Source organism: Vombatus ursinus, unplaced genomic scaffold (genome assembly GCF_900497805.2).
Source record: "Vombatus ursinus unplaced genomic scaffold, bare-nosed wombat genome assembly UNPS02014798.1, whole genome shotgun sequence".
NCBI classification, from domain to species: domain Eukaryota; kingdom Metazoa; phylum Chordata; class Mammalia; order Diprotodontia; family Vombatidae; genus Vombatus; species Vombatus ursinus.
In genome coordinates, this window is record NW_020954576.1 from 63,700,058 (window position 1) to 63,727,810 (window position 27,753).

Genomic DNA, 27,753 nt, shown 5'->3' on the forward strand with positions numbered 1-27,753 from the left:
GAAGCAGAAGAAGCAGAAAGTGGAACCTGAGGATGGGAGAATAAGGAAGGAGAGAGCCCATACTTTCTGAGATTATTTTCTTTTACGTTAGTCTCGTTGCATACCTTGTTCTTCTGGTTCTTCTCATTTTTCTCTGCATCAGTTTATATATTTCTTCCCAAGTTTCTTTGAATCATTCATGTTCATCATTTCTTAAAGGGCCTATATATTCCATTATATTCATATTCCACAACTTGTTTAGCGATTTCCCCTAACCAATGGGCTTCAACTTAGTTTCCAGTTCTTTGCTACTAAGTAGCTATATGTTGTATACTGGAATATACTATATGTATATATGTGTGTGTGTGTGTGTGTGTGTGTGTATGTATATATACATATATACACATATGTGTATGTATAAATGTATTCATGTATTTCAAGTTGCTTAAGTCACTCCTCACTTTGTTGAGGATGCAGTCTTCTTCCACATGAAGTCTAAGGCACTGGTTATATGACATGAGCAGCCCACCCATTCTCTAGGTAGAAGGAATAGCTTTGAGGGAGCAGTCAATGGAACCTGTAGGGGATCCTTTGGTTATTTTTGGCTGGGCTCTTAGAGTCAACTGTAAGCAGCATCCTTCATGAATGATTGTTTTTCTGCTCCTCTCCGGCAGAAAATTTCAGTCCTAAACATTTCTATTTGGTGATACAGTATTTGAAAATTTAGCTTGCTTTTCCTGCTCATTTTTTTTTAAAACCATGCTATTCATAGTGCCAACTCTGCTAAAATATACTACATTTTGTAGATCTTATCCAGGCTGATTACAAATTGCAAACTATAATTGTGTCAGGTAAGAGGTACCTTGGAATAGGGGGGGAAATTGCTTACCTCTCATTCAAATTCACATGTCAAAAAGTGTGTAATGGATATAAACTTGGTACTGTCACACATGTTCTTAATTCAACAAACATTTTTAAACATTTTACTATTTATAAAACTTCATGAGGTTCTAAAATCTAGAATGCTTAAAACAAGAATCCTTTTTCTCTAATATTTAATGGATATATTTAATTTAAACAAAAATTATTCTGAATTTAATAACAATTAAATAAATTATTGCTGAACATTTTTATAAAGTATAACCAAGATATGAATAAATGACAGAGAAAAACATGTTTGACCTCTTGTATTTTGAATTGGTTTGAAGTCTTCCTACCTTTGACTTTGTTTTCTTTCTTAAAAGTTACCATAGCAGTAATCTTTGTAGATACTGATTTTGCTTTGCATCACTTCACATAACCCTTTCCAAATTTCCATGCATTCTTTTATAGATCTAAATTTAAATTAACCCTTTGTGGGAATAGAAAAGCTAACCTTTCCCATAGGGCCATAGAGAATAATAAAAGAAATTGCTACATTTTACATTAAAGTAATCAAAGTTTCTTTTATTGATGATTATTATTTGCAGTGCCTATAATTATAGATCATGCAATTAACAAGTATTCATTCAATGCCTACTCATGAAATGCTAGAGGGAATCCAAAGTGTAAAACATGGTTCCTACTCTCAAGAAACTTTTAGTCTAGTTCAGGGCTCTTCAACTTTTTCCACTTGCAACCCCTTCAGGACTTCTTAAACTGTGGGTCTCGTCCCCAGGGGTCGAGACCCATAGTTTAAGAAGCGCTGGTTTAGTTGATAAGATAGCTATCTTATCTTGTATTTATTTATCTTATTGTTAATTAACTCTTACTCTCTCTCTCTCTCTATATATATACACACACACACACACACACACACACATATATGTTACATGTACATATGTATTTATCACCTATACCACTTGGTAGCCATACTAGTCATTTGGCATTCAGCCCATATTGCCTTGTATTGTTAGTTAAATGTATATAAATCATATATTACATAAAGTTAAATAATTAAATAATATACATAGTTATATAAAATATATAATATATAACATAGTTATATATAAAATATAATGTATAATACAATTACATATAAATATAGTTTAAAATTTAAATAATATATAGTTGACTACACATGGGTTAATATATATCAATATATGTATAAAATATGTAGTTAACAACACAATTATGTATTATATTATTGTATTAAATAATACATTATATATCATACTAACACATAATATTATTTAGAGTTAACTAAAAATACAACGTAGTATGAGACAAGTGCCAAATGAGTAGCCTAGCTAGCAAGTGCTATAGGTGTTTTATGCAGAAGGAGGGAATAGGGGAAATCCATCATTAAGGCTCAAGTAGCTAAAGAAGTCTTCTGGGTTTAGATCACTGAATTTCCAGAGCCCCATGACCATTGACTGCCAAGGTGTAGCAGTTTAGAGGACCTAGCTTCTGACCTGCGAAATATAATTTCAGAAAATACTGTCTTTTAAGAATCAGCACATCTCACTAATGAGCTCTTGACCTGCCTCCACAAAAAGAGCTGATATAAATATTTTTGTACATATAGGTCTTTTTTTTTCTTTGATCTCTTTGGGGTATAGACCTACTAGTGGTATTGCTAGGTCAAAGGGTATTCACAGTTTTATAGCCCTTTTGGGCATAGTTCCAAATTGTCCTCTAGAATGGTTAGACCAATTCACAACTCCTCCAACAGTTTATTAGTATACCCATTTTGTCTCATCATCTCCAGTCCTTTCTGATAGGTATGAAGTGGTACCTTAGAGTTGTTTTAATTTGCATTTCTCTAATCAATAGCGATTTAGAGGATTTTTTCATATGACTATAGATAACTTTGATTTCTTTTTCTAAAAGCTGCCTGTTCATATCCTTTGACCATTTATCAACTGTGGAATAGCTTTTATTTTTATAAATTTGATTCAATTCCCTATATATTTGAGAAATGAGACCTTTATCACAGAAACTTGCTGTAAATTTTTTTATATTACTTCATTGTCTAAAGTACCTTTTAGCAAGATGTAATTACCCTGTTATCTCTTTTAATTATTTTTGCTTTTTCTGAGATCATGATTGCTACCCCTGCCTTTCTTACTTCAGCTGAAGCATATTAGATTCTATTCCATCACTTTATTTTATTTTTTTTTTGTGTGTGTGGCAATTGGGGTTAAGTGACTTTCGCAGAGTCACACAGCTAGTTAGTATTATGTGTCTGAGGCTGGATTTGAACTCAAGTCCTCCTGACTCCAGGGCCAGTGCTCTCTATCCACTGTGCCACCTAGCTGCCCCTCATTCTTTTATTTTAACTCTGTATGTCTTTCTGTTTCAAATGTGTCTCTTGTAAACAACATATTGTTGGATTTTGGTTTCTAATACATTCTGCTATATGCTTCTGTTTTATGTGTGAGCTCATCCCAGTCACATTCACAGTTATAACTGCTAACTGTATTTTCCTCCATCCTATTTTCTGCGGTTTATCCTTCTCTCTCTCGTTTTATCCTGTCCCTCCTCAAAAGTTTGTTTTGCTTCTGACCATTGCCTCCCTTAATCCATCCTCTCTTTTATCATCTCCTCCCCCATATCTCTTATCCCCTTCCCCTCCTATTTCCGTGTTGGGTAAGACAGATGAATGTGCATATACATTCTTCCCTTTTTGAACTAATTCTTATGAGTGAGATTCAAACGTTGCTCACTATCCCCATTTTCCTCTCTACTATAAAAGCTCTTCCTTGCATGCCTCTTTTATGAAAAATTTCCCTATTCCACCTCTCCCTTCCTCCTTCCCTGAGTACACTCCTCATTCTCACCCCTTCATTTTTTTAGATGATCTCAACATAATTTACTCAAACCACTACTCAAATTGTCTCTGTAGACTCCTTCTAACTGCCCAAATGATGATAAAGTTCTTAGGAGCTACATGTATCATCTTCCCATATAGGTATGTAAACAGTTTAATTTTTTTGAGTCTCATGGTTATTCTTTCATGTTTACCTTTTTATGCCTCTCTTATATCTTGTGTTTGTCATGTTTTCTTTTCAGCTCTGGTCTTTTCATCAGGAATGCATGGAACTCCTCTATTTCATTAAATATACATTTCCTCCCCTGAAGGATTATATTCAATTTTTCTGGGTAGGTTATTCATGGATGTAATTCTAGTTCCTTTGCCTTCTGGAATATCATATTCTAAGACTTCGGCTTCTTTAACATGGAAGTTGCTAAATCTTATATGATCCTGACTGTGGCTCCACAATATTTGAATTGTTTCTTTCTAAATGCTTGCAATATTTTCTTCTTGACCTGAGAGTTCTGGAATTGGGTTATAACATTCCTATGAGTTGTCATTTTGAGATCTCTTTTAACAAGTGATCAATGGATACTTTCTATTTTACCTTGTGGATCTAAGATATCAGAGAAGTTTTTGTTTATAATTTCACAAAATATTATTTCTAGGATCTTTTTTGGATTATGGCTTTCAGGCAGTCGAATAATTATTAAATTTTCTCTCCTCAATCTATTTTCCAAGTCTGTTGTTTTTCTTTTTCTTTTTTTTAATGGAAATTTTTATTTATTTTTTTTGTTTTCAATATTTACTTCCACAAGACTTTGAGTTCCAAATTTTCACCCTATCTCGCCCCTCCCCTCACCCCAAGATGGCATGCATTCTAAATACCCCTTCCCCTAGTCTGCCTTCCCTTCTATCTCTCCCCCCTTCTCTTATCCCCTTCCCCTTCAATTTTCCTGTAGGGCAGGATGGATTTCTGTACCCCATTTCCTGCATTTCTTATTTTCCAGTTGCACGTGAAAACATTTTTTTTAAACATGTGTTTTTAAAACTTTGGGTTCCACATTTTCTCCCTTCCTCCCTCCCCACCCACCCTCATTGATAAGGCAAGCAACTAAATATAGGTTATATATGTGCAGTTATGCAAAACACTTCCATAGTAGACATGCTGTGAAAAACTAACTCTATTTCCCTTAATCCTATCCTGCCCTCCCCCATTTATTCTATTCTTTCTTTTGACCCTGACCCTCCTCAGAAGTATTTGCTTCTGATTACTCCTTTTCCCAATCTGCTCTCCTCTCTATCATTCCCCTACTCTCTTGTCCCCTTCCCCCACTATTTTTCTGTAGGGTAAGACAGATTTCCACACCCAATTGAGAGTGTATGTTATTCCCTCCTTAAGTCAAATCCTATGAGAATAAGATTCCCTCATTCCCTCTCACCTTCCCCCATTTCCCCTCCACTGTAAGAGTCTTTTCTGTTTTTTTTTTTTTTGTGGGATAATTTACCCTGGTCTGCCTCTCCCTTTCTCCTTCTCCTAGTATATTCCTCTCTCACCCCTTAATTTTATTCTCTAGATATCACTCCTTCATCTTCAACTCACCCTGTGCCCTCTATCTATCTATCTATATCTATATATACGTACATGTAATTTTTTCCCCTCCAACTACCCTAATACTGACAAAGGTCTCATGAGTTACAAATATCATCTTTCCATGCAGGAATGTAAACAGTTCAACATTAATAAGTCTCTTATGATTTTCTCTTTCCTGTTTACCTCTTCATGTTCCACTTGAGTCTTGTATTTGAAAACCAAATTTTCTATTCAACTCTGGTCTTTTCATCAAGAATGCTTGAAAGTCCTCTATTTCACTGAATTACCATTTTTTCCCCTGCAGGATTATACTCAGTTTTGCTGGGTAGGTGATTCTTGGTTGTAATCCTATCTCCTTTGCTCTCCGAAATATTATATTCCATGCCCTACGGTCCCTTAATGTAGAAGCAGCTAAATCTTGTGTTATCCTGATTGTGTTTCCACAATACTTGAATTGTTTCTTTCTGGCTGCTTGTAATATTTTCTCCTTGACCTGGGAACTCTGGAATTTGGCTAGAATATTCCTAGGAGTTTTCCTTTGGGGATCTCCTTCAGGAGGAGATCGGTGGATTCTTTCAATTTCTATTTTGCCCTCTAGTTCTAAAATATCAGGACAGTTTTCCTGGATAATTTCTTGAAAGATGATGTCTAGGCTCTTTTTTTGATCATGGCTTTCAGATAGTCCAGTGATTTTTAAATTCTCTCTCCTGGATCTATTTTCCAGGTCAGTTGTTTTTCCAATGAGATATTTCACATTGTTTTCTAATTTTTCATTCTTTTGGATTTGTTTTACAGTGTCTTGATTTCTCATAAAGTCACTAGCTTCCAATTGCTCTATTCTAATTTTTAAGGAAGTATTTTCTTCAGTAATCTTTTGGACTTCCTTTTCCATTTGGCCAATTTTGCTTTTTAGGGCATTCTTCTCCTCATTGGCTTTTTGGACCTCTTTTGCCATTTGGGTTAGGCTATTTTTTAAGATGTTATTTTCTTCAGTATTTTTTTGGGTCTCCTTTAGCAAGCTATTGACTTGTTTTTCACGATTTTCTTGCATCACTCTCAGTTTTTCCTCTACTTCTCTTACTTGCTTCTCAAAATCCTTTTTGAGCTCTTCCAAGGCCTGGGACTGATTCATATTCTTCTTGGAGGCTTTGGATGTGGGAGCCTTGGCTTCATTGTCTTCTTCTGGTTGTATGTTTTGATCTTCTTTGTCACCAAAGTAAGACAATACAGTCTGACTCTTTTTGCGCTGCTTACTCATGATCCTGGCCAATTACTTGAGTTTTAAACTCTTTGTTAAGGTAAAAGTCTGCTTCCAATCTATTTTCCAGGTCTGTTGTTTTTCCAAAGAAATATTTCACCTTTTCTTCTATTTTTTTCTATTCTTTTGACTTTGTCTTATTTCTTGATGTCTCATGGAGTCACTAACTTCCACTTGCCCAATTCTAATTTTTAAGGAATTATTTTCCTCAGTAAGCTTTTGTACTTCTTTTTCTAGGTAGTAGATTGTGCTTTTTAAGGGATTCATTTTTTTCAGTGAATTTTTGCACCTTTTTTTTTAACAATTAGGGCAATTGTTTTTTAAGGTATTATTTTCTTCAGCATTTTTTGTGTCTCTTTTACTAAGTTATTTTCTTTTCATAATTTTCTTCTATCACTCTTATTGCTTCTCCTAATTTTTCTTCTATCACTCTTACTTCTTCCTTTAACTCTTCTAGGAATTCTTGCTGGCCTTGGATCCACATAGCATTTTTCTTTGAGACTTTGCTTGTAGCTATTTTCACATTGTTGTCTTCTAAGTTTTTGTCTTGGTCTTCCCTGCCACTATAGTAGCCTTTTATGGTCAAATTCTTTTTTTGTTGCTGTTGTTGTTTTCTCATTTTTCCAGCTTATTTCTTGTCTTTGAATTTTATGTTAAAATTGAGCTCTGCTCACCTGGGGTTAGGGAGGCACTGAAATAAGCTTCAGGCTTTTTTGTGCTGCTGTTTTCAGAGGTAGTTCTGGGGATCTGCAAGTTTTCTATCTTTCCAAGGTGGTATGATCCAGGGAGAGGTGTGGTCACTGCTCTGTTGGTGTGTGCTTTGCTCTTTACCCAAGAAGAGCCCTTGTTCCCCTGCCCTAGTACTCCTCTTTGCCTTAGGCAAAGTGAATAGGGCCCTTGATCCCTTGTGACTGACCACAAGAGCTCTTCTCCACCCTTGCACTGCAACCCAAAACTACTGATAGGCAATAGAGCTGCCAATCAGCACCAGCTACACCCAGTGCCAGCAAAGGGTCCTCTGTAATCTCTGTCTGAGCAGTTGTCTGAATCCTTTACCATCCCTAGGCTGAGAGCACCCCAAGATGCTTCAGCTGCTGCTGTCACAGCTACCTCCAAGGCCCACCACTTGTTGTACTCACACACTCTGGACTGGCCCCCACCCCACGGTCACAAATCCCTCCTCTCTTCTGTCCTTTCTAGTCCAAAAATCATTCTTCTTGGCTAAGAAACAGAAGCAAAATAAGATTGGAGCATCTAAGCCTTCTCTACATTGTCAATTATTATCATTCCATCTACCCAGAGCAATGAGCAAATCCTTTCTTTGATTCTCCCCTTCTTTGCCCAATATAACTTTCAAAAAACCCCAACATCCTTAGCTTTCATTGCCAGCTTAGACTTTTTATAATCTTTTGTACTTCTAATCTTAAGGGACCATGCCAAAGTTTTGTATTCATTTTTAATTACCTGACCTTGCTTCTTTTATGTGTATTATAAAAACTTTATGTTGGTTTATGAGTTCGATGTATATCCATGTCAGTCTCTTCAGCTAACTTCTCATTTTTTTCTCATTGGAATTGTTTCTCTTTGTATCTTCAAAACTCAATTCTTCAGAGTTTCTCTAATCTTCTTGTAGAATTTAGTCTATGAGATTTTATGCATCCTCCCTCTTAATCTTTGGAAATAATATGCTCTTCAAAAATCTAGGGTGCATATCAAACTATGTCCCCCTTTCTTCAATATAGGGTAATCTACCCAGGAAACCAATCATACCTCTCCTTTCTTCTGGCTTCTTATCCCTCCTTCCCATAATAGTAAAATGTAGAACATACCAAACGTTAGTTCAAATGTTCAAATTCTCTATAGTTTTACATGCTGCCTGTAGACTGCCTCAAAGTCAGAGAGAGGCTGGTTGTCCTTATTAGAGTTTAGGGCAAAAACTATGCCTTTCTGCTCCACAGATCAACTGTCTAGCATTCCTGGTTATGCTAACGCTCAGTGGATATAGGACGTGGGTTAGACATTAAAAGATGAGAAGGATCAAGATAGGCAAAAAGTTGGATGAGGATATTTTCTCTAGGCAGTGAAAACAACATAGACAAAGGCATCAATTGGAATGCACAATGCTTGAGGGTACTGTGAGTATAGCCTGCCCTGAGTCAATGATTTATGTAGGGGTAATGGTAGAAAAGGTTTTCCATGTGGAAAATATGAAGCAGTTAAGTGGCTTGACCAAGGGTATCTAGTGTGCTCATTACAATCAATCAATCAACAAACAATTATTAAACATTTAGTAATTAATTAACACAGCTGCTTTAAAAAAGACAAGATAAAAAGAAAGAAATATACATCCATTCTCCTGAGGCTCTCTATAAGAATAAACCACCCAATGAGATTGGCTTTCAATTCCAAGGTTAGATTATTAATTGTTTATTGCTTTCAGAACTAGAGGTAAGAATGGAATTTCACTGTGTGAAGCACTGGGGATACAAAGAAAGGCAAAAACATGGCACCCACCATTGGAGAGCTCACATTCTAATAGGGGAAGCAACATGCAGAATTTGGAAAATTGGAGGAGCACAGTACACTAATATCACTTTAAAGTGATATAGTGAGGAAATATAGTGATGAAAAATGCTGGATTTGGAATCAGAAGACCTAGGTTCAAATCCCAGCTCTACTCCCTTACTAGTGTAAGACCTTGAGAAACTTACTTCAACCTCTCTAAGTCTCATCTCCCTCATTTGTAAAATGGGATGGTTGGAATAGATGACCTTTAAGTTCCCTTCTGTCCCTAAAACTATGATCTAATGACTCATCAGAGCCACAAGACTTCCAAGAAGAGACACACAGCTTCATTAAGGAGCAAGTGTTGATGATTCACAAAAGGGATGAGATCCTCCACTGCTCACTCTTCTTTCTCATTATACTCTTACTGTTTCGATGTGCTCTGAATGCTTTGGGAAAATGGGGAGCACTTGGTATCAATTAAAACCAGAGTAGTACTTGGAAAACAAGCAAAGAAAACACAATTAGAGGGCCAACAGGTGCTGAATAACATCCCAGGATGAAAACTTGGAGAGTACCCGCAGTCACTACTACAAGCCACCAGATGGTGCAAGAAAACCATCATGACTAAAAAGGGCCTCGTTCATCATTGTCCCAGCTGTGTCTGTTGGCCCTTAGGAAATGTGTTACTGTGTCTCACTTCGTGTAGAGTGCCCTGCAAAGGTTGGTTGTTTTTTTTTAAATATTAGAAAGCTTTGCGTAGAGTACAGCATGTAAAACACCAAACACCAAAATGCACAGTAGCTGTACTCTTGAAGTTGAAAATCCTCATGGATCTTCTGTCAGCAATATTTTTCCCTTTTTGAAAGAATCTCAAATTGAGTCTTTCAGTGGAATCTTGTCCCTACTGGAACTGGAAGAAGAGAGCACAGAGCTTCCATTTTGTAATCCACAATGCTGCTGAAATACAAGATTCTTTTTGGAGGGAGTGGGGGGGTGGCGGGAATCCACAGGATTGTATATTTGGAAATTGCATTTTTGGCATAAAAGTGAGATGTATAAACAGTTTTAGATGGATGTCTCTTACCTCACATACCATACCAGTGGTGCATAATGTATTACACAATGCTGAGAGCTCTGGCCTTGAAGGGTTAATTACGGTTTTTTGTTTTTTGTTTTTTGTGCCACTGGGACAAGATAGTGCATTTTTGGGTGGTTACTGCTTGCCTTGAGTAGTGTTTTGAGCCATAAGGCTGAAGGCCAAATGACTGGGGCCACCCAAGAAGTGAAATAATCCTCTAGAAATGTATTGCCTGGAGTGGAAATGAAAGTAAGAAGAATAGTCATTCCAGTGCATTTGCTGAGTATTACTTACAGTCATTCAGCTCAAAGTTTGTTTGGCTTCAACCATTACAAATCTCAGATTTGGTTGCTACTAAGCAAATTCCAGGAAATTATAAAATTGAGCAATTTCAAATTCCATTCTTGTCAACTCACTTCATATACACTGAAGAGATACCTAATCAGCAAATTCCATTCTTACCTCCAATTCTAAAAGCAATAAATAATTAATAACCTAGCCTTTGAATTGAAAGCCAATTTCATTGTGTGGTTTATTCTTGTAGAGAGCCTCAGGAGAATGAATGTATATTTCTTTCTATCTTGTCTTTTTTTAAGCAGCTGTTACAGCAGCAATATTCCAATTATACCATAACTCTATAAATTTTTTAACCATTAGAGACCTGCATGGATAAAGAAAATTCAAATTCCTGGAAGGAGAAAAATATTTTATTTATTTATTTTAAATGTAGCTATAGCTTTTGTTTTTACATCACCTTCATTTTTTTTTAATATATCATTCCCCTTTTCCCTACCCAGTGAACCATTCCTTATAACAGAGAATAAAAAAGAAAGAGGAAAATAAAGCATTTCAGCAAAACTAATCACATATCTGACAGCATATGTTCCATATCCCTTGTCCTCCACTTCCACGAAGTAGATAGAGAGATTTCCTCATTCCTTTTCCTGGGCCAAGCCCGGTTATAATAATTGCACATGATTCAGTTGCAGTTTTTTTCTTTCCATTACATTGTGGTTGTCATTTTATATATTATAGTCCTGGTTCTCTTTACTTCACTCTGCATTAGTTCATTTAAGTCTGGTAGTTCTCTGAATTCTTGATATACATAGTTTCTTTTATTACATTCATGTGCCACAAATCTGTGGTGCCCAATTGATGGATTTGTGCTTTGTTTCTAGTTGAAAGAGAAAAATATTTAGAATCTAGGAAAACTTACAATCAGTCGTGGTATCAAGACCAAGGCCTAAAATCAGTAAGGTAATGCCTAAAGGAAATCACGCAATGAGGTTGAGAGAAATGTAATGAACTCTTCTTTCTGTTTCCTTTTTTTAGATTTCATGGGAAAATTAAATTTGTAAAGGCACAAGAGATGTATATTATAGGCAAGTAGTACAGAGCATGTCAGTGATAAAAATAAAAATAGAATCAACTTCTGTGTAAGTCCAGCAAACCCACAACAAACATATGGTGATGTTGTCTTGGTCTAGTGGAAAGGGGAATAGGATTCCTCAGGGGAGTGGCAAAATAAAAAAATAAAGGACAGTGTTATTGGTGGAGCTGTCTCTGAATATCTCACAGACAGTTTTTGAAGGTATGAAGTCTTGCCAAATCATTTTATTTTAATAATTGTAATTATTTAATTAATAATAATAATAATGTTTATACTGTCCTTAAGGTTTTTCAAAGCACTTTACATTATCTCATTTGATCCTCATAACAACCCTGTGAGGGAGGTACTATTATTATCCCCATTTTACAGATAAGGAAACTCATCTCTATTTTTTCAGAATAATACTTTCCATGAATAAGAATGTCATATACCCAGAACTTATATCATGGTAGCATGAAGTTTGACATGGATCAAATCACTTAACTTCTCAGCTTCCTTACCTATAAAATGAAAGTATTGGACTCAATGATGTCTAAAGTTCCTCCCAGCTTGAAAGTCAAAAGATTCCATGTCTTTTAACCAAGTTATCACAGAATGTCAAAGTTGGAAATATCAAAGGTCATTGGCTCAACCTATTGTTGAACAAAAATTCCTTCTATCACATCCCTCCCCATCTTACACCATCCCATCCCATTCCTTTCCCCCGAAAAAGTAGTTATACAGCCTTGGCTTGAAGATCTCCAGTGATGGGAAACACTTGAGACAGCCCATTCCATTTTTGGACAAATCTGATTTGTAAAGATTTTCCTTATATGGAGATTACAACTGCCTCTCTGAAACTTTTACCTATTGCTATTAGTTCTACCCTCTGGGGCTAAGCAGAACGGATCTACTATCTCTCTGCTTGATAACCCTTCAAATATTTGAAGACAGCTATCATGTCCCCTGTAAATCTTCTCTTTTCCAATCTAAACAGCCTTTGTTCTTTCAAATGACCCTGCCATGGAAGCGCAAGGGAGAGAAGGGATTAACCATTTATACAGCCCCTACTATGTGGTAGGCACTGTACTAAATGCTTTACAAATATTGTTTCATTTGATCCTCACAATAATCCTGTGAGGGAGATTTTGTTACTATTATCCCCATTTTACAGTTTAGGAAACCGAGGCAAACAAAGGTTAAGTGACTTGACTAGGGTCACAAAGCTGGTGTTTGAGGTCAGATTTGAACTCAGGTCTTCCTGACTCCAGACCCAGGACTCTAGAGTCCTCTCACCATGCTAGCTGTTTTTCTCTGAATATACTTGAGTTTGTCAATGAAATAGCTTTAAAGAATTTTCAGAGAGGCTATCCTCTCCTACTCACCAGGTCTCAGAGAAGTGAATTGTGGTGAGAATCATCATCTTTATTTTATACAAAAAGGAAATTGAAGTATAGAGAGGATATGACCTACCTGAGGCCACACAGCAAGTCAATGGCCTCATTTCTCCTTGTCCTTGGTACCTCACAAGTTTCTTGTCATGACTAGCTCTGTGCAAATTTGGTAAAGAAACCCAAAACCAGGTTTCAGTTTTCAATATATACCGGAAACTTGGCCCTAGATCACTAAAAAAGTTCACTGTGGTTTGTGAACCTTTCAAACAAATGGGGCCAAGTTTCTGCCATGTCCCTCCTCCCACCAGTGCCAAGGAGGAATTTATGGGTTTGAGTGTGAACCAGGTAAAATTCCATAGCCTCAACATTGCCAAATTCAGGGGCTGCAAGTTGACTTGGAATGAACATAGGAAACTGGGAGAGGCAGTGAATCAAAGCTGCTGAATTTCTTTCAGATCAAGTTATGAAATAATTTGGGGCAGAGAAAGAAAAAGAGCAAATGATTTAAGAGGTGTGCATATTCATTTGCAAATGAAATTATGGAACCTGCTAGTGAGATTTATATTGGTAATTAAGTGATTATGTCTGCATAAAGCTGTTTGAGTTGGAATTCCTGTAAGATTCTGAAGGGACTGAGGCCCTTTTGAGAAATGTTATTGTTTAGCACTTTCGGAAGCAGTTTATATAATGCCTTCCAATTGCTAACTAGTTTCATGAAATGTATTCTGGTGAGGTAGGTCACTAGGCTAAACCATTTGGGCTTCCCCCAAAGACTCCTTACATTGGACCAGCTCCCACTGGGTAGGAGAGAAAGAATAAGGACAAGGAATCTTCTCCTGGCATGGTAGATTAGAGGATCAGATATTTCAGGACTGTTGTTTTTAATTTTTGTCATGAATGCCTCCACCAATCAATTATCTACAATAATATGCGTGTCAAGTGAGATAAAATTATTCATTCCTGATCCTATGATCTTGTAGTGAACATGCTTTGCCTCATTCTGTTGGAGCCAGGCTCCTATATATTCCCCTCAGAAATCTGGGAAGTAACCCTGAAGTGCTACAATATCTCTTCTCTATTGCCATTGGCTTGAGCTCCCAATAACTGTGTTCCTTCCATTATTAGGTTCCAGTTCCATTTAACTACCCAACATTAGCTTTTACAAAGGAATAACTGCTTCAAAGATATAAACAAGAACAAACATAGAGACATTTTACCCCAATACCTCAGGGGCATAATTTCTCCTATATCTTCTTGGTCGCTGGTGCAAGTAGGCTCAACTTAGCTCAGTTCTTATGTAGTATTGGTCCCACCAAGGTCATGTCCAAAGGTGGCATCTCTACTGGATAAGTTCTCATCTCAGTTGTGGCTGGGATGAGGTCACATAGGTCTCTTCCAAACATCACTCCTTGTTCCTTAGGGCATCGACAGTATACAGCTCTGGAAACCAGACTGTAATTATGGAATACTCTCCTGACCTTCAGATCTCACAAGGTTGGAGGTGCCAATTTCTTTCATATCAAAGGAATAAATGCAAGAACTAAGGACTGAGGCCTCTTTCTTAAGTTCCCATGGCCTTGGAAAGGGAAAAAGCCCCAAGCATTTTCCTCTTATATCATTGTCTCTCACTAGATGCTGTAAGCGAAGGGATCACATCACCAGAGTATGACTCTATTGAGCATGACCAAAAGGGTCTAGGTCAAGATTAACAGGCCTTTTTGAATGCTTCTATATTCAATCAAAGAGCCTCCTCTTCACCACATGGTCAACAAATCATAACCAGTTACAGAATATCCAGACATATTCCATAGGCTCTCCAAGATACACATGTCTCTAATGGAATGACTCTAATAGAAGCAGGCTCTTAGCCTCACCATTCAGATGCCAAACTCTATATATGTGCCAGGACCAGGCTCCCATTACAATCTACTCCATAGATGATTTGAAGCTCTCACTTTGCCCATTAGATATACACATATATGTACATATGCATATATATATACATATGTGTTTTCATACAAGGTGTCCCAAAAGGCTTTAAACTACACTAAGACTTTTGGGATATGGTACACACACACACACACACACACACACACACACACACACACACACTATTTACATAAATATATAGTGTGTATGTGTATATGTATAGCTGTATATATAATTTCTATGTATATATGCATATTTTATTTCTTATATACATGTGTATATGAATATTTTATTTATGTATATACTTTTTATATACATGCTATATAAATGTATATATACATGCATATACATATTTAACATGTGTATATATACATATATATCACCAAAATCACTTGAATATATTTATATATGTGTGTGTATGTATGTATATATGTGTGTATGCATGTGTGTCTTTGTGTGTGTGTTCAAATGATATTGGAGATTTCTCAGAGATAACTCTGGGTGGCAGCAACATAAGCTAAAAAACATAGAGTGAGTTGGGCAGTGAGAGAGTTGTCTATCTATATGAACGGACCCTCCCAAAACTCACTCCTTTTGGGGGAGGGGAAGATTGGGGGCAGGGGAGACTTATGTTGCCTTTACCCAGAGTTGTCATTTGGAAATCTCAGGATGTCACTTGAATAATGCTCATGTCTAAGTCTTCACAAATGTGGACAAAAGGGTATCCAGTTCCTTTGCAAAGTAACAACACATCCGTTATAGAATAGCTTGTATCCCAACCTAAAGAAAATACACAAAAGACATAAAGGACTCATGTTAGCCCAATCAATGCAAAATTTCCTTCTCCTTTGAGGTCTACTTTTCCCTAGGATTTTGAAGTTCTCTCTACTTATAGCTTCGCCATTTGGTTTAGACTCCTATCAGAACGGCAGTAAATTTGGGGTTCCTAGGGAGGCAATTCCCCAAAATTTCTAGTGATAACAGTTTCACATAAGAAATCCATATGCAAGCATCCAGTTATACCATATTACTCTAAGGGGCTTGGAACACTTTCTAGAAGGAAACAAAAGATAACATGTGTGAATCACTTGAGACAAACTACTTTTGATATGGTTTAATTTTGTGAAAGCAACGGTCATGTGTGTGTGCTTCTACAGATATTAAGCTAACTAAAAAAATCTGAGCTTGGCCTGATGAAACCGGGTAAAGCTGGTTTCCTGACCTTTTAGTTAGTTCTTTGTCAGATGAGTACTGGATTTCATGTTATACACATGTGCTTAATTGATCTCTTTTGTTGTATTTTTAGCTGTGTGGTTTTTAAGAATGGCTATTACTCCAAAAAAAAAATGCAAAAGTTATGGCTCTTAAAGAGCATAATTCAATGACCACTAGAGATCTATCAGTGGCTCTTGGTCTGGGAAAGTCAAATGTTTCAAGGAATTCAAGCCCACAATGAAACAGCATTAGTCCCACTGAAACACAATGGTAAGAGCAGTTGAAAATGGAAAAAAAAAAACCTGAAACTCAAAGAACTGACAAATTATGGTGGCAAAAATAGCCTCATTAATACTCAGGGAAAGGGAAAGAAAGTAAGATCTTCAAAGGGTCCTATCAACCAGATTATTATTGATTCTTCTGCAATGTGGCTAACATTTCTTAAATTTGAAGAAACTGTGAGAAGAAAACCAGCAGCTAATTTCTATGAAGAAAAAATTCTGGTTGTGGACAAGACAATGCAAAGACCAGACTGAATATTGGGAAAATGTACTAATGAAACTCACTTTTTCATTGAAGAGTATACCAAAGCTATTGCCAAGAGTTCAGGTAAGTGTAGGATCTGGGTATTATTACTACTCTGTAAAATATCTACCCAAAAATGTTTTGGGAATTTTGTGCTTCCAGGGAACCCAGAAGTCTTGCCCTCTTTGAAAAAATGATGAACTTGGAAAAACATAATGATATAGTGGGGGGTGGGGGAGACCAGAATTGTTCCAAAATTACAAAATTCCTAAGTGGAAATGGAATACTGCAATATGGTCTTACACCATGCCATTATGTCATAAAAGGTTAAGACACGTAGCTAAGAGTTGGAGATAAACATGCTTCAATAATGCATCTTGATTATAGCCTATGTAATATAATCAAAGTTAGACTTGTTCTGTTCATCAAAGGTACACTAATATCCAGTGTGACAAAACTTCTTCATAATGAAGAAAGAATATGTATCAAACTCTTATAATATAAAAAACAAGTGACCAGCAAAAGGAGAACATATTGCATATTAAAAGCCTTTTAAAGATGTAAAAAGGTTATTGAATGTCAATATACTTATTTTTCTTTATTGTACTTAATTTGTACATTATTATATACATATAACATATATGTATGCATATATGTCTCTATTATATATATCTAGATTTGTATGGTTTTTCTTTTAAAGTGTCCAGTGAGTAGTCAAGACAATAGGCCCTATAGCAATTTGGGATAGAAAGCAATCACTGAGGGCTGAACCTATAAGGAAGATGTTATGAAGGAATTGAAGGTCAAATTAGACCTTAAAAGAAGTTTGTGTAGCCCATGAAAGCTCTGAGAATCTTTATCCCACCTCCCACTCCTATTGATGAGTTTGATCTCCAGAGCTAGGTTAGCTGTCCTTACCCCTTTTGGTTTTAGGAGTATTTCTAAGGGATTCTGGTGATTCTCTAATGCCACTTGCTCAAGCCCCTACTGATGTACTGTTCTTCAAGATTATCGGCTAAGAATCAGTTTGGTCAGCCAGACTTAAGTAGCTTTTAGAAAGGGATATTTGCTAAAGTTGTATGAGAACATTTGTACCACTGACGTGGTATGATTGAAACAAATACAAGACTCCCCAGCTCTCACCCATCTGCAAAAGTCTGTGACACCTTCTCCTTCAAGTATATATGAAGTCCAGAGTAAAGGGGGCTAAAGCTTAGAGAACACATGTGGTCAATGTGTAACTCACACAGCTCCTGGTAACTAGAATTTCTTTTCTCCATCTTATGAAGTTCTCAAGCATGGTGAATTTGTATCCAGTTTATCCTTGATTCCCAACACAGACACTGCTGCCAGGAATGTCATTATCTAAGAGTATGCTGGAGCCAACTCTAACTAGCTGGGAAGAGTGGATTGTTAAATTTTCGATATAAGCATTTATACCTCAGAAATCAGCAAGCACTACAATCACAGCTTGGTTTATTGTTTTGTTGATTTCCTAAATTTATGGAAATGATGGAAAAAATGTCAATAATGTAGGCTAAACTTAAAAGTGTGTTGTGTACTTTTTCTTTTGTTTTGAGATTTAAACATTTACCAGCACACCCCTGCTCCAGGCCCTTTGAAGCCAAAATGACCTCCTCCAGTAAAAGGTGTAAAGCAAGGAGACCTGGTCAAGGCTGAAGCTGACCTCTCTCCTTCTCTTCCTCCTTCTTCCCCCTCTCCCAGCAAGTTCCCTTTCTTGGGATTCAGTTAAAATTACTCATTTTAGGACTTCACACTTTGTTCTATAAACTATGCAGTCATTAAACTTTTTGAGTAGGCATATAACAAATACAAATAGTGTTTTCGAAGGATTAATCTAATAGCCATTCCTAGGACAAATTAGACAAGGAGGGACTAGAGGCAAGAAGATGGATCAGGAAATAATTGCAATAGCCCAGTTGTAAGGACCTTCTTGGCCTATGGTAGGAGCAGTGGGAATATAATGAGAGGCAAAAATGTAATAAACATTTTAAAGGAAGAATCAATAGCACTTGGTAACTGGTTGTAGATAAAGAAATAATCAAGGATGACTCTTAAAAGGTTGAGCCTGATTGACTGACAGAAAAATTGTACCATTGATATACTCAATCAATATTTATGGCACTCCTATTCTGTGCAAGGCACCATGAGGAAATTTAAAAATAAATAGGACATGGGGCAGCTAGATGGCACAGTGGATAGAGCACTAGCCCTGGGGTCAGGAGGAACTGAGTTCTAATTCAGCCTTAGATACTAGCTGTATAACTCTGGGCAAGTCACTTAACCTCAATTGCCTAAAAAACAAAAAGACATAGTCCTTACTTACATCCTTATACTGGAGATAAAGACAGGGACTAGATCTGTGGCAGGACTTAAATGGAAGTCTTCTTGGCTTCAAAGACAACTCTCTCTCTCTCCACCATACCAGGTTGCCTTAGTAGAGGAATTAAAATATACAACCTGATAATGTAGTACAAATTAATTTTCTTAAATAACTTGCTAACCAAGTGTAATGAAGCTCTCAAACAACTAAATAGAATTTTAGGGCATTGGATGAGAGCAACTGAGGAACACAGGTCACTTCTAATGATTGGCTAGAAAAATCAGCCATGTCACTTGTAGCCCAGATAAAAGTCAAAATGATTCTACTCTATGCCATTCAGCTCTGAGGAGAGACTTGGCCGTGGAGTTTGCTCTTCACATTTTCCTCTGTGTTCCTTGAAGAGTAGAACCAAGAGTAGAAGATGGGGTTTCTTTTTTCTCCTCCAATCCACTGCCAATGATGCCTTGAAGCAAAAGCACAGAACAGCATAGAATTGAGCAAAGTAGACTTTGTAGACCAATCAAGTCAAACTGGTGAGAGACATTGAGATATACTTACAACTGTTAAATCACTCAAGAGATGGCAGTCCCCAGAGCCAACACTCCTTCTGGTGTCCTGATATGGGTTCTGGTTCCTTCTGAAAGTTCATTGTAGTACCCTGGGCCAGAATTTTGGCTGAGCATAATGAAGATGGTAGAAGATGAAAATGAAAATATGGTAGAGAGCATGATCAAATACTGAAACCAAGTTTCCAGCCCAAAAGCAAGCCCAGGGGAACTAGCAAGAAGACTCCTCCAGCAGAGATGGATAACAACTCCCAGAAAGTTCATCTCTCACAATTTACTGTTCATTCACCTATACTCAGGGAAAGGAACATAAAGCAAAGCGAGCAACCAGGAATGTGAGGAGCCTTGTGAGGAGCAGTGCAAGGATATTATGAGGATATCAAAAAGTAACCATGAAAGGTTGATGAGTTATGTAACTGAACATTCCCTTGGTGTGGTGCCCTCATGATTGATCTGTTTGTACTGGCCCACTCTCCCCATTGGTGTTGTATGTGTTTGTGTACATGTGTATATGTATAAGCTTTTGAGGGAGAATGTTGCATTGTAAATCTTCTTACTATGCTATTGCAGGAAATTGCTTTGCTTTGCACTAATTGAATCTTCTATTGAAAGATAAATATATTGGTAGGAGATTATTCACAATAATTTTAGGAGTGTGGACCCACAGAATATCTTTAACCTTAAATGGCTATCCCCCAGGGAAACCCCTCTGCAAGTTGGAAGCGTAGCCAAGCCAAAGGAGGTGATCCACATATAGTTATAATTTTAAAAATATAGAATGTAAGAATACAATAAGGCACAAAGTGTTATGAGTTGACAAGAGGAAGAGCTTATTTCTGGCAAAGATCATAAGATCATAGATTTACCAGAGGTTCCCAACCTTATTTGGCCTACCACCCCCTTTTCAAAAAAAAATTTATGGGAGAGGATTCTGGGAAGATGGTAGAGTAGGTCAGAAAATTTCGAGCTCTCAAAATTTTCCTCCACAAAAGAGATAAAATAGTGCTTCAGGGCAAACAAAGAGCAAATAAGAGTAGGGGCAAAAGAAGAGTTCTCCAGAGACAACTGGAGAAGTTCTGAAGAAAAATACTGGACAAGATTTCCTCCCAGTGAAGAGTAAACACCTCCAGGCTAGGGTCTGCTTCAACAAGTGGCAAGCTGCTTAAACAACTAGCAGCAAGCCCTAGGGTTAGCTGGTTTGGGAGGCTGCCTTGGCCCAGCCACAGGAACTTTTACCCTCAGGAACAGTGAGGCATCTGACCTGGAGAAGATAGTGGGAAGCCTCTTCTGACAAGGAACCCCAGACCCAGCTGTGTTGTGGAGACATAGTGGGGACAAGAAGGAACCAGCACACTCCTGGTGAGAGAAGCAGTGGGGGGATTGGGGGGAGGGGGGACGCCTCTGATGTGAGCACTTACAGGAGGCTGGAGGTCTTGGTTTGAGTTCAAGGTCAGAATGGTGAACTGAAGAGGATTAGAGGCAACAACCCCTATACTCCAGGACTAGAGGTGATTATAAAAACTAAATTATTACCAAAAAAAAATGCACAGGCAAAGGAGAAAGAATCCAACCATAGAGAGCTATTATGGGAATAGAAAAGATCAGAGTTCCTCTCCAGAGGAAGATATTGAAGCAAAGAAATCCTCTTTTACCCCAAAGAGTAGTGTCAAATGGTCACTTGTCCAAAAAGAATTCATTGAAGAACTTACAAAAGACTTTAAAAATCAAATGAGAGCGACTGAGTGAAAACTAAAGAGAAAAATAAGAATAATGCAAGAAAAACAAAAAGATTATGAAAAGAAAGTCAACCAATTAGAAAAGGAGATCTAGGAGGCTCTTAAGGAAGAAAATGACTCCTAGAAAATCAGAATTGGGCAAGGGGAAGCCAACGAAGTTATAAGACATAAAAAAATTTTAAAAAAATCTCATGAGAAAAACAACAAATTTAGAGAACAGATCAAGAAGAGAAAACATAAGAATAATTAGATTACCTGAAAGTTCTGATCAAAAAAAAGAATCTTGATACAATAACACAAGAAATAATTAAAGGAAATTGTCTTGAAGCAGTAGAACAAGAGGGAAAAGTAGAAATAGAAGAAATCTACTGATCACCACCTGAAAGAGATCCTATGAGGAAAACTCACAGGAATGTTATAGTCAGATTTCGAAACCCCCAGATCAAGGACAAAATATTATGAGTAACAAGAGAAAAACAATTTACATATGGTGGCACCACAATTAGAATCACACAAGACCTAGCAGTGGGTGCACTAAAAGATCGAAATTCTTGGAACACTGTATATCAAAGAGCAAAAGAACTGGGCTTCTGGCCAAAAATATCATACCCAACAAAGCTTAGCATAATTCTGAATGAAAAAAAAATTGACATTTGATCAATTGTCAGACTTTCAGGTCTTTATTAAAAAACAAACAAACAAAAACAAAAAAACCCTGAACTCAATAGAAGATTTGACATACAAGAGAAATATAAGATACATACCAATGACCAATTACAAGGGACTAAATAAGTATAGAATGTTTACCTTTTATGTATGAAAAAATAAAACCTATGTCTAAGATTGTTACTAGTAATTAAAAACTAATACAGAGAAATTAGATGGGGGAGGGAGGCTGATAGTTTTGGAAACCTACTCTCATCAGGAATAGATTTAAGAGGAGAAAATACACATTTAGAAGAGTATAAAAGTCTTCTAAATTAGAAAAAAATAAAACTCTAAGTGGATAGGAAGGGTGGAGAGGGTAAAGGAGTGATCTTTAGAGGAAGGGTGTGGAAACAGGTTAAAAGTGGGACATAGAAGGGGGTTTAGATTTAGGGGAATGGGAGGATAAGGGAGGGATTGATGGAGTGGGGGTAGGTTGAGTAATAGGAGAGTAAAGTATCAGGTAGAAGTAAAGTAGAGGAGTTAGGAGAGCTAGAAAAAAAATAAAGATATATGCACAAACATAAAAACAAAGATGAGGAGTAGAATCTCTTAGGGAAAGTATATGTAGATATGTATGTATGTATGTGTATATATGTATAAGTGTATGTATATATCAATACCTATATATAAATATATCCAATGCTCAACTGTAGCCTTGGGGTGATGGGTAGGGGGGGAAGCGAGGGGAAAAAAAACAAAGTAAAAAGTGTACAGCAAAGAACAAAAGAAAACCTACAAGAAAGCAAAGAAAAGATGGACAGTTTTCAACATAATGAACAATATTTAATGTATAGGCTTTCTTGAAATGACAAATTATTGCTATGTAATTTGAATCATCTATGTTCTAGTGTGCACATGACATTTTTGTTTTTTCTTATTTTATATTTAAGTTTATAATGTTTCTTTTCATATTATGTATTTAAGTTTTAGCATTTGTCTAAAAAAAAATTTACTCAGCACCCCCCCCCCCGGGAAATCTACTTTCTTTAACCCTTTAACTTTTTTAAAAATTTGTGTCATTTCAAAAAATAGAAAAATTTTTTAAATGATGCATCTTAAATTTAATAATTTATTTTAAATTTGTGGTGGGAGTTTCCTGCATTGAAATTTTGATGATGCAATATTGCATCACGTAATCATATAGTATCATATTGTAAACCAGTCATTACACGCACATATTCCTGCAGATGCATGCTGGACTTCCCCGCAGTGCTCTACACACTCACCTATCAACACTTGCTTGTTAAGACCTGTAAGTGGATATGACCACTGACCAGTTATAACTTGCATTTGTGTGATTATTTGGAAAATAATGTAATCACTATGACTTCAGCTCTGTTATACAACAGATGAAACATGTATGAACAGTTTTTCAAATTTTTCTTATCTTCTCTTCTTTCCTTATGCTTCTACTGCCCCCTTATTGCACCCAAGGCTACTATGGCTCCCCCTGCATCATTCCAGAGCCCCCCAGGGTGTGGCATTGCCCACTTTGGGAACCTCTAAAGAAGAGACCTTAGAAATTGTCTAGTCCAATCCTTTTATTTTACAGATAAAGAAACTGAGGTTGAAAGGTGAAGTGATTTGCTCAGTTACAAAGGCGTAACATCAGGATTTTAATCTAGGTCCTCAAATATAAAATGCTCTAGTTGGTTTTTAAACTCCTCTGATTAGTTTCCAGTAATGGGGGCTGCTTCCAAGATGATCAGTGATTCAGAGTCAGGAGGACTAAACTCTTTATAAACTCCAGTAGCGTCTTATTACCTCTAGAATAAAACAGAACTCCTATTGCATTTGTAAAGCCCTTCATGACCTGGACCCAATCTATCTTTTTAACTTCATTGTACATTACTCATCCCCAAGTCCACAATCTAGCCAAATTGGTCATCTCTCAATTCCTCACAAACAATTCCCCATCTTCTATCTCTATGACTTTGAACTAGTCATCTCCTATCCAATCCATCCTTACCTCTGTCTCGTTGAATATCTCTCTTCCTTCAAAATGCAACTCCAGTGCCATCTCCATGAAGTCATTCCTGATTCCCTCAACTGCTAGTGCCCTCCTTCCCAAAATACTGTGCATTTAACAATGTTTTATTTATTCTCTTTGTGCATTTTCTGTACATACTTATATACTCCTTTGTTGTCGCTTTATGCCTATTCTGTATATACTTAGTTGTCTCTTTAATTACAAAGAAAGCTTCTTACTAGTAAGGATTTTTTCATTTATTTTCAATCCCCAGTGGCTAGCATAGTTCCTGTATAGTATATGGTTGGTACTAAATAAGTGCAGGCTTGTTTGCTTGTTTGTCAGAATTGCTGCCCCATTCCTTCATAGTCTGTATAAAGGAAGCTATGAGACCCACTCAAGGGCTCTCTTCATCTTTAGGACTCCGTATTTCCCTCCTGCCTCCTAAGCAGGGTATTGAATGAAGTGATTTCTTTCTTCAACCTTCTTCAATTCCAGAATCAATTAATGGGGATTTGTAGCAGAAATACGTAACAGAGACATGCATGGACATGCCTGCTCAGTCCATAAGAATAATTCATGGATGATGTTTATGAATTCTCAAAATGTCTTTGGAGGTCAGGAGTGGGGAGAAGTGGGTTGTGGTATAGATTTTGAATTCCATAAGCACCATGCTCTCAGAATCTAGCCCTTCAGCCAAAGAAAGGAGATTTCTTGAGAAGGATCAGATGCGGGAAATTCCCCATGTTCAAAAGTTCTTGAGTTTGAGTTTTCAAGCACTGGTCTTTTTTAAAGAGAGAAAAAAAATTTTTTTCCACAGCATGGCACTTGGAGACAGAAGATCCAACAGAGAGTTGCCCTATAGCTTAAGAACCAAGGCCATGTTATAGGAAGCGATTGGTTCTCCACCTTGCCAACCCTCCCACCCCACCATTGCTCAGTTACTCACACAAGTCTAGTATGAAGCAAAGATTGCTTTTTCAGAAGCCTCCCAAAGTGTGTGTTCCTTCCAAGGGGAGTCTAATGATCAGTTTGAGTATTTTTCTCTGTATGTAAGCACCTGTAAGTCCTTGACATCTTGGGTATTGTGTGTGTGTGTGTGTGTGTGTGTGTGTGTGTGTATGTGTGTGTGTGTATGAAGATTCTCTCATACCTGATGCCCATGTTGTACACAGGATGCCGGTGCAGGATTTGGGGACCTTGCTACCCATGTTTGGGGAAACCTAGACAAGAGCCATATCATGAGCATATTCAGAGATTTTCCTAGAGTATGTCAGGTTGGAGCAATTGCCAAAAGGAATAATTGATCCTCCAGGGATCGGGCTCCCAGTGTCAGACCTGATCCATGTGAGTTTAGAAGCTTTGAGGAGCCCTAGTACATAGGTTACATATGAAAGGAGTAGTAAGAAATAAGGTTACAAAAGTAGATTGAGGCCAACTAAGAGAAGACCTTGAATGCCAAATCAAAGAATTTGGACATTATTAATAGGGAGGTATTATTTAATTTAGAAGAAGCTGGTGATACAGTGGATAGAGCAATGATCTTGGAGTCAGGAAGACGTGAGTTAAAATCCAACCTCAGATACTTACTAGCTCTGTGAACCTAGGCAAGTCACTTAACCTTTGTTCGCCTCAGTTTCCTCAACTGTAAAGTGGAGATAATACTTACATCTATCATGAGGTTGTTGATAATATTTGTTTAAAATAATGTTCTTAGCACAGTAACTGGCATCTAGCAGGCACTATATATACATGCATACATATACAATATATAATACATATATATATATATACATATACACATTATGTGTATATACATATATAGATATATTCCCTCCCTGGCAGTGGAGGGGCTATGAATTTTTTTTGAGCAGAGGGGTGCTTCAGGGAAATTAATCAGATATTAGATGTCTGGGGGAACAGAGAAACTAGAAACAGAGTGTTGAGCAGCAGTCACTGACCTTATAGTTAGGAAGTCAGGTTATGGTTCTACCTCTGCTTCTAATTCACTACATGACCCTGAACAATCCCTTAATATCTTGGGGTCTCAAGTTCTTTTTACGTAAGATAAGGAGTTTGAACTAATTTAACTCTATTGTCCCTTCCAACTCTAAAAATAATATAATCTTATAATTGATACTAAAGTTTCCTCCTGGTCTAAAACTGTGATGACGAAACCAGTAGAAGATCAGTGTAATAGCTTAGGTGACAGCTAATCAAGACCTTAACTAGGGAGGGACAAGTTAAAATGGAGCAGATGAGATAGAAAGAGGAGCTATTTTAGGGGTAGTGTCCCTAGGTGACTAAGAACATCTATCATTAACAGAAATATGGAAATCAGGAGGAATAGGTTTAGAGGGAAAGGTGAATTTTGTGGAAGTTGAGGTATTGCCAGAAGATCCAGGAAAAGATGTTCAGTAGATAGTTGAAAATGTAGTGATGGAGCTCAGTAGAGGTAAGGGCTAGAGTTATAGATGTAAGAGTCAGATGATGATGATGATGATGATGATGATGATGATGATGATGATGATGACAGTGCTGGTGATGATGATAGTCAAAGTTATGGGAGTAGATGAGATTGTCAAGGAAGGAAGCATGTAGACAAAAATAAACCTGAAGACAGAACCTTGTGTATAATTAGTCTAAGGAAATTCTATCCCTCCTGCTTATCTTCAGTTTTTACTGATCTCCTCTTGAGTTATAGGAGAAATTAGAGAATTCAAAGGTGAAAGTTTGGGTTGATTTGTGTTTTTCTTTTTTAACATTGTATATTAAAGAACAAATGACTATTAGAATTATATTTCAGTGATCAGTGTGCTGAGATTTTTCCTCAGTGAATTTAATTCTTTTATTATGTTTAATATAATTATAGACCCTACAGATCTTTCCTTTTACCATTTAACAGCAGACCCTGATGATGGGCCATGGTGTTGCCTCTTCCAGTGAGTAGACTTCTCACATGAGTAGACTTCTTGGAAGAGCCTAAACTCTAAATAGAAGGGTTAATCTTTTCCACCTGTGTTTTCTGGCCCTCACCCAGGAGCCTCACGGGGAAAAAATCACTTAAAGATAATCTAGGTTTGTCCAACCCAAAAAAGTAGATTAGAACTTTACCCAATGTGGAAAATAGATCAAGTACAAGACAGCTCTTCATTCATTAAGAAATGACTTAAAACACAAAATATTCCTAAGTGAGCATTGACAAAGATTGAGAACACAATACAATAGCTCGTAATTTATATGCTGTTTTGGAAAGGTGATAATTAAAGCACCAAGCATGCAATATTTTTTTAGGACACTGTAACAACCATTTTACCTTCATGTCAGCTCTGTCTTGTCGAAACAACTCCCTCAAGGTTCATGTTTTCTGTCAAGCCAGTCCAGGGCTTGCGTTCATTCTCCTGTGGATGGTCATTTTCTCCAAGAAACATTGTAGTAGCTATAGATAGGGAGGTACTTCCTACAGTGAAGCCAGCACTGATTGAGGACCTCTCACATGCTTAAGGTAACGACTCCCAGAAAGTTTATCCGTCATTATTCCTGTTTAGTCACCTATGCTCAGGGAAAAGAACATAAACCAGAGAAGGCAGCCAAGGACCTCAGGTTCAGGCTCAGGGTTGGCTAGGCAACACATATTCTAGATGCCATGTGCAAGAGACCAAGATAGGTGAAGGGAAAGTCCAAGGGAGAGCCTCACAGAATTCCTCACATGCTCAGCAAGCCAGAGGGACAGACTCACTCCTTTTAAGGTTAACTGAGTGGGGCATTCTTCATGGCTCACTAACCAATCCTCTTTGATACGTGACCTCATCATGAAGCAAGGTGAAACACTTGGAATTTTGTAT

General features: G+C 37.1%; 1 long non-coding RNA gene across 1 annotated transcript; it reads right to left on the bottom strand.

Moving 5' to 3' along the window:
* Window positions 1-18,871: 18,871 nt before the first annotated feature.
* Window positions 18,872-27,455, bottom strand: LOC114049527. Its single transcript, XR_003569872.1, has 3 exons — window positions 27,225-27,455; window positions 19,488-19,604; window positions 18,872-19,392 (listed from the first exon to the last, which is right to left on the bottom strand). It is a non-coding gene; the product is annotated as an uncharacterized LOC114049527 (long non-coding RNA).
* Between the last annotated feature and the right edge of the window lie 298 nt (window positions 27,456-27,753).